The 10,044-nt window shown below is 42.0% G+C and overlaps 1 pseudogene; it reads left to right on the top strand.

Annotated features, from left to right (window-relative positions):
* Nucleotides 1-313: 313 nt before the first annotated feature.
* Nucleotides 314-10,016, top strand: LOC101536124 (heat shock protein HSP 90-alpha A2-like; annotated as a pseudogene).
* The last annotated feature ends 28 nt before the right edge of the window (nucleotides 10,017-10,044 follow it).

The following is a 10,044-nucleotide window of genomic DNA, read 5'->3' as shown; positions in this document are numbered from 1 at the left end:
ATGACAATTTTGCAATCGAAAAAAAGGTGCTAGGGAACAAACCTGAGGTGACATAAAGGAAGCCATAGGTATCAAGAGATATCAAAAAATTAGCTGTTGTTGATCACATAAGTAACATGCATCATAATGAATGAAGTAATAGGAAGTTTAGCACCATAGCAATTAAAACCAGAAGAAACAGAAATTCCAGGATCAGAAAATACAAATTGTGCGTTTTGTAAAACACTGGATGAAGTAAATCAGAATGGAGATAACAAGAAAAAAAGTCAGTGAATTTAAAGATATAAAGTACTGGATCAGAAAATAAGCCGAAATGAGTAATAAAAAAGATCATTTGTTATTCTGTGAGACAAATCCAACGAATTCCTGTACATAGAGACACAAAAAAGGAGGAAATTGAGACAGAATAGAGAAGAAAAATACCTTTCAAAAAGTAAGACGTAGGACTGGGTATTTGACACATTGGTTAAGACACCCTTGGGGAGCCCTGATATGATATGAAAGTCCTTAGGTTCAACTCTGGCTCCATTCCGCATTCCAGCTTCCAGCTAATGGGAATCCTTGGAAGAAGTGATGTTTGGTCAAGTAGGACTGCAATTCCCAGGCCTGGAATGGAGCTCTTGCTCCTGGCTTCAGCCCTGACTCACTTGGACTAGCCTGGCTGCTGCCTGGCTTCAGCCCTGGCTAGCCTGGCTATCCCAGCTGCTACATGCATTCCCAGGGGACTCATTTGGGACGGCTCTCTCTCTCTCAAATAAATTTTTAAAGTTTAAATTTTTTTTGAAGATTTGTTCATTTTTATTGGAAAGCCGGATATACAGAGAGGAGGAGAGACAAAGAGGAAGATCGTCCGTCTAATGATTCACACCCCAAGTGAGCCACAACGGGCCGGTGCTGCGCAGATCGGATGCCAGGAACCCGGAACCTCCTCCGGGTCTCCCACACGGGTGCAGTGTCCCAATGCATTGGGCCATCCTTGACTGCTTTCCCAGGCCACAAGCAGGGAGCTGGATGGGAAGTGGAGCTGCCGGGATTAGAACTGGCGCCCGTATGGGATCCTGGGGCGTTCAAGGCAAGGACTTTAGCTGCTAGGCCACGCCGCCGGGCCCTAAAACTTAAATTTAAATGCAAACAACATAACAAATAAATTAAAAATTTACAAACAGTGGTGTATTATTTCCTCATACTCTACACAGAAGTAAATTTAAGGTGATAATAGCATGAAATATTAAAGATAAAATTGTAACTCTCTGAAAGGGACACAGTATAAGCTATTTTTTCTCAATTGGAAGTTCTTAGAAATGGCACTGAAACTAATGAAAATAATTACATCGGACTTGATCAAAACTAAAAATGTCTAATCTTCATTAAGAAGATGGAATGGTAAGAAAGTTTGAAGAAAGATATATATATATATTTATATTTATATATAAGACTATATATATAGTAAGACTATAAGACTATATATAAGACTATATAAGACTATATATATAGTCTTATATATATAGTCTTATATATATATATATAGTACTATATATGTATATATAAGACTAAGACTAGCATCTAAAACATGTGAAGAATATCTACAACAGGCAAGTAAAAAAAATACCCAACATTATTCTCATCAATAAAAACACAATTTAAATCCACCATGATATATTTTTACATCAAGCAACAGGATGATTAAATTTAAAGAAAGAAAAAACAAAAATTATTTTAAAACCAAATTTTAAGCATCAAATGCTAGTAAAAAAATGGGAAAACAAACACATACATCTACAAAAATATTTGTCCTCCAAGTTGTGCAAATATCAGTGAGAAATGATACATTTCATCAGACTATTCATTAGGGCAGAGATAATCATACAATAGGAGACGTTGACGAAAAACAACATATTACCAACCCACTCAAAAACATAGAGAAATATCGAAAATATCCTGCTAAGTGCAAATGTGATATTTTATTTATAGGTAAAATTAATCTTCAGTTGAAAAAAATCAGAACCAGATCCTCTCCTGGGAGTCAGTGGAAACAAATGACTCAGAATTCAAAAAAAACGAATTTCTAGAGCAAATGTATCGTTTTGTGTTTCTACTAGGGCCTGAGTTACCGTGAGGTTGCATTTGTCAAAATTCAATTCAATTCAATTCAATTCCTTAAGATTCATGCGTTTTGTTGCACATAAATATAAGATCTCAGGTTCCTACAAAACTGAATTATTTCCCCTCTTCCTGGCCATACCCTATAATGGCAAATCTGGATTTAATTTAAAATTGGTCTAAAAGAGTTGCTTCCGCGTCCCTGTTGCAGACCTTGGGGTTGCTGAGCCAAGATACCCGAGGAGATTCAGACCCAGAACCGGCCAATGGAGGAGGAGGTGGGATGTTGGTGATTCCTTCATCATCAACACCTTCCACTTGAACGAAGAGATCTTCCTGCAGGGGATTATCTCAAATTCATCGGACGTTCTGGACAAGATCCATTCTGAGAGCTTGACTGGCCCCAGCAAGCTGGACTTGGGCAAGGAGCTGCACATCAATCTACATGCTGATGATTGTGGTTATTGGCACCAGGATGACCAAGGCCAACTTGCTCAAAAGCCTGGGCACCATCACCAAGTGCAGCACCAAGGCGGCACAGGCTGCATGGACATCTCCATGACTGGCTACTTTGGTGTGGGCTACCTGGTGCTGGAGAAGTGACTGTGATCACCAAACATGACACCAATGAGCAAAAACGCCTGGGAGTTGTCAGCAATGGCTCCTTCACCAAGAGGGCCAATACAGGGGAACAAATGGGACATGGAATCAAGGTGATCCTGTACCTGAAACAGGACCAGATGGAGTACTTGGAAAAGAGGAGGATAAAGGAGATTATGCAGAAGCACTTGCAGTTCATTGTCCACCCCATCACATACTTCTTTGTGAAGAAGTAGTGAGACAAAGAGGTGAATGATGAAGTAGAAGAGAAGAATGAAGAGGAGCAAGAGAAGGTGTCTTAGAGCAAACTTGAGATTGAAGCTGTTGGCTTTGATGAGGAAGAGGGGAGGAGCAAAAGAAGGATGATGACAAGAAGAAAAAAAAATCAGGGAAAAGTACATTGACCGAAGGAACTCAGCAAGACCAAGCCTATTTGTATCAGAAATCCTGATAGCACTACCAATGCGGAGTATGGAGCCTTCTGTGAGAACTGGATCAATGGCTGGGAAGACCACTGGGAAGGGAAGCCTTTTTCTCTTGAAAGACAATTGGAATTCAGAACTCTACTCTTGTCTTGAGATGTGCTGCTTTTGACCTTTTGGAAAATGGAAAGGAAAATAACAATATCAAGCTGTATGACTGCAGACGTCATCATGGATAGCTGTGAGGAGCTCATTCTGGAGTATCTGACTTCCATTAGAGAGGTGGTCGACCCCAAGAATCTTGCCTTAAATATTTTCCATGAGATGTTGCAACAAAGCAAAATTCTGAAAGTTATTAGGAAGAACCTGGTCAAGAAATGCCTAGAACGCCTCACTTAGCTGGCAAAAGGTAAAGAGAACTATGAGAAGCTTTATAAGTAGTTCTCCAAAAGCACAAAGTTTGGCATACACAAAGACTCTAAAAACTGCAAGAAGCTTTCAGAGCTGCTGTCCTACTATGCATCTGCCTCTGGTGATGAGATGATTTCTCTCAAGGACTATTGGACTCTCGGACTAACCCTAGCCCTAACCCTAAGACATAGGTAAGACCAAGGACCAGATAGTGAACTCAGCCTTGTGGAGTGCCTGTGGATGTATGCACTTGCAACCACTTGACATATACTATTGAGATCTTATTGGAAGATATACATTGCAATAAGTGTAACATATACCACCTCCTTTAATCCTTATATTCTAATGAGATAAAACATAATGCAAATTTTATATCCATTTTATAGATAAGAAAATTAAAATTCAAATAAGAAAACAAATTTAATATCTAACAATTAGTAGAAATGAGCTAAAATTCTCTATTTTGACTTCAAATCTCTTTCACTCTGAAATGCAGGATACTGCAAGCCAAGTTGATCAGTAGAAACACTGGGGAAGGGCTGGAGAAAAAGATTCCCAAGTCTTGCTGAAATGTGAAGATTCAGAATTCCTACATAGTCAACAATCTTAATTTTTAAAGTACTTCATGGTTCAGATAGTCCTAGAGTTATTGAAATGACCAATTAATTGCAATTGCAATTGAATTTAATCAATTAAAATTGACCAAAGATTCAGACTAAGATTGTGTGGTGAAGCCGGGACATTCCAAACGATAATTACTTACGAAATATCGGTTCTAAAAATCTCAAAATGCATTTTGATCCAAATTTGAGTCATAACCAAAATGTATTTATAGGCATTTGGCTCAGAACATACCAGCTTCCAGTATCTAACTCCCCTGATATGAGTGCCAACTCCACTTCCACTTCAGCTTCCTGCTAATGTGCATCTTGCAGAATGGAGTCTGGGATTGTGGTTTTAATTTGGGCTAGTCCTGGTTGTTACAGGCATAGAAGAAATGAACTGGCCCCGTGTCAGAGACCCCAAATTAAGTACCTGGATCCTGGTTCGTATCGTTGACATGACCCAGTTCTTGTCATTGCAAACTTTTGGGAAGTGAAGCAGAGGATGGAAGATCTCTCTCTCTCTCTCTCTCTCTCTCTCTCTCTCTCTCAGTAAGTCTAACTTTGAAATGAATAAATCTTTAAAAACATGAAGTCAGCAATTTCAATAGACATGTATCCAAATGTATCCAAAGAAACACAAATGACTAACAAACAAGATGCTCAGTATCTCTAGACTGCAAGGAAATGAAATTATTATCCTCTATCCTCTCACATAGGTTATCAAAAAGACTGAAAATAATGACCGCTGATGAGGAGATGGAGAAACAGGAACACTTGGGGGAAATGCAAATTAGCATTCCCATTTTGAAGACCAGTACAGAGTGGGATATCTGGGTCATCTCTTTAATAAATGTAGAGATTGGGATGCCTTGGTATCCCACCTCTGGCTCTATACCTGAAAAACATTAAATCAGCATGTGAAGGTAGTAGCAGCACCGCCACACTCACTGAAGCACTAATCTGAAAATGAAGATATAGAACCAATGTGTATGTGCACCACCAGATGAATAGATAAATGCTATGTAATCCATATGCTCAATGGACATTTAATAAGCCATAAAAAGGAATAAAATTCTGTTATGGTTGGAACAAGAGATATATATTTTTTGAATACTTAATCAAAATTTTTTATTATATATATATATTATTAATTATTTTGCATTATGTGACAGTTTCATAGGCTCTGGGAATCCCCCTACCCCTCCCCACCATGCCCCTCCTGGTGGATTCCTCCACCTTGATGCAGTATTACAGTTCAAATTCAAACAAGATTCTTTCCTTGCAAACATATACCAAGCATAGAGTCCAGCTACTTATTGTCCAGATGGGTTGAACAGTTTCTTGGGGAGACCATTTCTGGTCTGAAGTTAGAGCTGGTAGAATATCGTCACAGTCAATTAAGAGTCCCAATATAACATCAACAGCAATTTGCAATATTATAGAATTGACATGGTTTTGAGTAATCAGTATGTTAAAAAAAAAAAAAAGCAAGTCCTAACCACAACCTATGATTAGCTCATTGACATTTCAATTTTAGTTTATATACAGGACCGGCTGCTATATACCTTAACATGGCTAAAAGGTACCATTCAGCTGTCTCGTGTCTATTTCATTTTAGTATTTAGCCAGTTGATGTGTTGAAGTATAATTTTGCTGATTTTGGCAGATTTTAGGATAATCTAAACTGGCTTGTAACTCTAACAAGATATTTGTCGACATTTAAGATGCAGAACATTTTCTTTGGGGGGGGGGGGGGCGGTGTGCAGGAAAATCCTCAACACCATGGTGAGGAGTAACTAATCTTTGTGTCCCACCCAGCAAGGCATGAGCCAATCCACGCCAGCTCTTTCCTGTCAGATTTCAAGCTCTACTTTCTGTTGTTTGTCTATTTATTTTAGGTTTTTTTAGTTTGTATGATTGTTTGTTTGCTGTGAGGGGTTTTGAAGCGATCCCGATGGTCATTTCGAGGGAGGGCGGGGGTCCAAGGGTGGAGAAAGCTCTCCTCCCTGGTCCCGAAGGACATTTATTGTTCTTCTGTTTCTGCGGACCACTCAGGGCTTCTGGTTGTCTTTCCGATGACGTTGGTTTCTGCATGGTAGTGTTTGGACTTCTTCCATCCCCTGCGGAAGCTCCGGTTGGGGGTGGGTGACCTCAGAGTACTCGGCCTCTGAGGGCATCCAATTCCCTGTGGCCTCCTTGGCAGTTGGGATATAGTCCTTGTTGCTCGTATTAATAGTTTGTGGTGAAGGTCTGGGAGTCTTCATGGTTGGGATCCAAGCTTCCTCCTTACCACCTGCTCCACTCTGGAGTGCCCCCCTGCTCCACGCACATGACCTCCGGAACAAAAGATATATTAAGTCAAAAAGCTAAACACAGAAAAGCAAATACTACATGTTCTGTCTCATTTGTGGAAGTTAAAAAAATGGTTCGGTTGCTCTGAACAAAGAACACTTACTAGAGGTTTGGAAAAGGAGTGAAAGGAATGTGGGATAGATAATAGGGCCAAGACAAGAGTTACATCACGTAAAAGACATAAGTTCCAGCCTCACACAGCATAGCAGGGTGGCCACAGGTAAAAAAAAATATGATAGCATATAATACATGCAAAAATCTTGAAGACAGAAGCCAATACAACACAAACAAAAAGAGAGAGAAGCTAGTTGATTGGTTTGGTTGGTTTAAACTTTATGTATGTGTTGAACTATTGCTCTGTTCCTCATTAACATGTGGGAGTATTGCAAGTTAATCCTATGTATTTTAACAAAAATTTTTTGTTTTTAAGAAGTTGGCACTGCTGATTGGTACTCAGGAACATACGTTGGCAGCGAGGTGATGACCTACAGGTTATCTGAGGACAAAGATCAGTTTAGCAGACAACTAGCCCCTGTTGCATTCTAAAAATACCCCCATGTGTTTTTACTGGGAGCAAATTTCCCTTCCTTCCAAGATGAATATCTTAGTCTAATGAAGACATTTTGTTGGCGTTTTCCCTATAACCTTTGTTTTAGGCTGTCCCCTGCCCGGCATTGCCAGGCTGTAGAGCAAAGTCCCCGCTTGTTTTGCCTCGTTTTCCCGCCCATGAGTGATAAATTGCCTAAGCGTAGAGTCTGTCTCATTTATTGTGTATATCCTTAGTACTCCGGACATTTGTTGGGCCATAAAAGGCACTTAGGGGATGAGCATTCATTTTTAAATGATCTGGAAGAAAAAGAACATAAATGATCTGTAAATGAACAGCTTGCTTTACACCTCCCTGTACAGGAGTGTTCTCCACTGCTGTGCTTTTCCCTAACTTAAATGCTGGATGGCATATTCTCTGAAGGGCAGAAGAAGTGGTGCATGTTGCAGACAAAAGAGCTTGGGTGTTTAGGAGGGTGCACCCTGGAATAGAAATGCACACGCATGTCATCCTTCGATCAGACCCGAGAACTTGCTGGATTCGGCAAATGACAAAACGTCTCCCCAGGACTAGACTAATACATCAGCAGTTGTCATTTTCAACTGGTGCTTTCTGTCACGAAGGACAGCTGCTTTGCCAAGGCCAGAAACTGTTGGCCACTTTCAAGGACACTATCCCTTCTCAATTCTGGCACGGAGTCTGGAGCTTGGCAAGTCTGCCTTCTTAAAGTGGATTAGGTGTCTCCCACCCCTGACAGCAGGAGGGCTGGCTGCACTCCATATTCTCCCTCCTAAATGTCTACTGTTGCTCTCCGAGGAGTCACTGGTTCCGCCCAGATCTGGGCCTGACTCATGCTCCCTGGCCCGAACCCACGCACCCTTTCAGATATGGCCACTGCCTGTACCTGCTACACCTGTAAGCTTTCTGAGATCAGCTTATTCTGATGGAAAAGTCCCAAATTAGCTTATGTGTAAAACATAACTGGCTACTGAGCTATAATCCAAAAAAATCAAAGCAATAAAATGAGTGAACAAATGAATAAGTAAATGTTTCAAAACATTTGAATAATTATATGCAATTTCATATTTGTTTTCTGGCAGTTCCTTAAAACCATAAATGTGGGTGTCTGCATGGTGGTATAGTGAGCTAATCCTCCACTTGCGGCTCCAGCATCCCATATGATCCCTGGTTCATGCCCTGGCTGCTCCGCTTTCAGTTCAGGTCCCTGTTTATGATCTGGAAAGACAATGGAGGATAGCCCAGGTTCTTGGACCCCTGTATTCATGCGGAAGACCCGGAAAGAAACTTCTGACTCCTGGCTTCGAATGGGCTCGGCTCTGCCACAGCCATTTGGGGAGTGAACCAGCTAGGGAACCATCAGATGGAAAATCAACCTCTCTCTCTCTCTTTCTCTCTCTCTCTCTCCCTCCCTCCCTCCCTCGCTGAACAATCTGTCTCTCAAATGAAGAAGAATAAATATTTTAAACAATCATAAACTCACACATCTCTGCATGAGACAGAGGGGAGGGTGACTTTATTGAAAGACTAGCTAAACCTTCTTTAGAAAAGCAATGAGTGAGTCTCGTAACCCACAGTAGCTGCCCCTTCATGGCCAGTGATCCCAGTTGGGTTTTCTCACCTCAAAGAAACGGTGGGTATAGTTACTGTCTATAACCAGAAGAAGCAAAGGGGTGATGGTTCACGTGGGGATTGATGCAGGAACAGAAATGGGGTGTAGTTTGCTCAGCGGTATGCGAGTCTGCTGTGTGATAGTCCGTAATGTTGGAAGAAGGCAAGAAAGGAAAAACAGCACATGCTCCTGCGACTTTGTTGCTTCTTTAGCCTAATGTGCTACCCTCCTTGCTTTAGCTACACACACACACACACACACACACACACACACACACAAAGAGAGATCTTTATATTTACCAGGGAACTTCAAAAAAGCTATAAAAATGAGATTAAAAATTTTATTTTGGTGCATAAAAATTGAAATCCATATATAATTTCTTTCATGACATCCATTTTCCATTGACTTTTTCTTTTTTACCATTTTCTTTTTAAGGCCACTCATATGGTGTGGGTTTTAAAAAATGTTCACAACAAAATTAAATTATCTTTTACTTCTATTTTCCACAAACTGTTTCGACGGGCTGTGGCGTACCCATACACACACACACACACACACACACACACACACACACTCACACACATCCTCACATACATGAATGCAGCTGGAGCTTGGTGCTTTTATTCCTGGAGAGATAAGCATTCGGCATAGCGATATAGGTCGATAGGTATACAAATATCGTTGCACTTTAAATGAAGACATCACATTTGTTAGTTCTGAACCAGTGTGTTTTAGACGGCGGGCCCCCTGGGTGGCACCGCGAGGAAAGCTGCTTTGGCTGACTTCTGGGATCACCTCTCTTTACCTTGTGGAAGGGACTTTCAGAACCTTCCTGAGGTTCCCCTAGCAGCCCAGTGCCTCTCATCCTTGTGCAATCGCGCAATCGGAGACGCCAAAGAAACAACCCCTGCTGGGGTTGGGAGGGCAAGAACCAGGGACCCCACCCTCCTGGGCTTCCAGCCGCTCCGTAAGTGGGAACAGAGAAGTTGCACTTGACCAAAACCTCAGAGAATTTCTCCCTCCGTAGCAACTCTCCCCTGATTCAGGATGCCGCGAGTCAGGGCTCTGGCCCCGTGCCCGGGTTTGGCCCCAGCTCCCAGGCCCTGTTGCCTTCGCACCCTCACCCCACGCTCCTCACGAGGGCACCGTCCCCGCATCCGCCCCAGCACCGCTTCGTTCTGACGTCTGCGTCCAGGACTCTGACGATCGCCCCCGCCGGCCGCCCTTATAAAGGGGACCCGTCCCGATACTCGGATCAATCGCCGCCGCCTCGCCCTCCGCCGCGCCCGCACCTGTCCACTCCGCGCCCTTCTAGATCTTTGCTCCCGCGGGGCAAGGCGCCAAGCTGACCGTGCGGACCCCAGCCGCCTGTGCTCT

The sequence above is a fragment of the Ochotona princeps genome, chromosome 8 (genome assembly GCF_030435755.1).
Source record: "Ochotona princeps isolate mOchPri1 chromosome 8, mOchPri1.hap1, whole genome shotgun sequence".
NCBI lineage: Eukaryota > Metazoa > Chordata > Mammalia > Lagomorpha > Ochotonidae > Ochotona > Ochotona princeps.
Note: the sequence above shows the minus strand (reverse complement) of the source record. Positions and strands in the feature narration are given on the sequence as shown.